This window comes from Suncus etruscus, chromosome 13 (genome assembly GCF_024139225.1).
Source record: "Suncus etruscus isolate mSunEtr1 chromosome 13, mSunEtr1.pri.cur, whole genome shotgun sequence".
Lineage (NCBI taxonomy): Eukaryota > Metazoa > Chordata > Mammalia > Eulipotyphla > Soricidae > Suncus > Suncus etruscus.
In genome coordinates this window covers 57,105,582-57,107,486 of record NC_064860.1, presented here as the reverse complement: position 1 = coordinate 57,107,486, position 1,905 = coordinate 57,105,582, and the positions used below count along the sequence as shown (strand labels likewise).

Sequence of the window (1,905 nt, the reverse complement as noted above, 5' to 3'; positions counted from 1 at the left end):
TCATCATTTCTGACTTTTGACTAAGATCAAGTGTAAACTTTTTTTTATTTTATAAATGTAGCCATACCATCATCCCTATGCATTAGTTTAGGATATCTCTAATAAAGTGTTCAGAGGCCAGATGAATGTACAGGGTTTAAGGTTCCTGTCTTGCACTGGCCCATCTTCAGTTTGATCCCTGACATCTCATGGTCTCAGTCAAGCACTGTTAAGAATATCTCTGAGCACAACACGTTGTGGCCCCATCCTTCTCCCCCAAAAGTGTGATTTTAAAATACATAATTCACCACTTATTGGTAGCAAAGTGTTTAACAATTTTTTGTTTGTTTTGGGGCCACACCCAGTGACTCTCAGGGGTTACTCCTGGCTATCTGCTCAGAAATAGCTCCTGGCTTGGGGGATGCCGGGGGTGGGGGGATCGAATCGTGGTCCATCCTAGGTCAGCCAGTGCAAGACAAAAAGCCTTACCGCTGTGCCACTGCTCTGGCTCCATAAAGTGTTTAAAGAGCATACAAAATTGAGATTTGGTTCATGAATCACCAGTTTTACATTATAGTTCATCTCCTCACACAAACACACACACGATAGATAGATGATAGATGATAGATAGATAGATAGATAGATAGATAGATGGTAGATAGATAGATGATAGATAGATAGATAGATAGATAGATAGATAGATAGATGATAGATAGAGAGAGAGAGAGAAAGAGAGAGAGAGTCCAATTTTCACACCTCTTATTGAATTTTTGTTTTTGTTTTTGTTTTGGGGTCTCACCTGGCAGCGCTCAGGGGTTACTCCTGGCTCTACACTCAGAAATCTCTCCTGGCAGGCTCGGGGGACCATATGGGATTCTGCATGCAATGCCTTACCTCCATGCTCTCTCTCCAGCCCCCTGAATTAAGTTTTTATGAAAACATTTTAATATAATTTATATTTTAATCATAATGACTTACATATCTGCGGGGTCCTGAAGCCCCCCAGGGGGGCCCGGCTAGCTCAGTCGGTAGAGCATGAGACTCTTAATCTCAGGGTCGTGGGTTCGAGCCCCACGTTGGGCGCCAAAATGCGGGGTCCTGAAGCCCCCCAGGGGGGCCCGGCCAGCAGGAATTAGCTGGGAAGACTTCTCAGACAACCGCACTCCTATTTTGCTGGGTAGAAGAACAACCACACCTGTAAAAATCTGAGAGAGGTTAATAATAAAGACCCAAGGCAGCGTCTCACTGCTCAAAGGCAACTTTATTTGACTACAGCTCCTTCTTAAATAGTGAAGGAGAAGGGGGCAGTACAAAGGTGATGTCAGTCATACTTTTGGCGCGAAGGCCCATACAAGGCAAGGATATATTTCAGGTTTCAAGGAACAAAGAAAGTAAATCATGCTCTAAATAAGGAAGTGGGCAGTGGGCTAGGGGGCTGGATGACCTTCAAGTTATGATGAACGTGCTGTTTCTATGGAAATTTCTAGTGACCTTCTAGCTGCATTCCTAATTGCTTGACTATCAGGAGGTGGTGCAAGATGTGCTTGCCTCAGTGATCTTGAACAGACAATGTAGCATACACTTATTGATAACAGCCTAGTTCACTCCGGAATGTGGTCTTAAGGAGTGAGGCCTAGTTTCTGATAACGGTACCAGGCAGCTTTGCTCTCCTCCGGGCTAGAGTTAATTATATCCTGCAGCTGCACATTCCTTTCTCTTTAGCTCAAAAACTTACAGCAAGACTGCAAATTGAAAAGCTGGACTATGGCAGAAAGAACAGCAAAATGGCCTCAAACAAGTCACAGTCCCCAACACATATCGTTGACAATAATATTTTAGGTACATATTAACATAAAATCAGGGGAATTCCCATCACCAAATTGTTCTCCCTCCACCTCCGTTCCCATCCTACTTTCCATATCCTCT

The 1,905-nt window shown here is 43.7% G+C and overlaps 1 non-coding gene across 1 annotated transcript; it reads left to right on the top strand.

The window, feature by feature from the left end:
- Positions 1-989: 989 nt before the first annotated feature.
- TRNAK-CUU (transfer RNA lysine (anticodon CUU)) lies at positions 990-1,062 on the top strand. Its single transcript has one exon. It is a non-coding gene; the product is annotated as a tRNA-Lys (tRNA).
- The last annotated feature ends 843 nt before the right edge of the window (positions 1,063-1,905 follow it).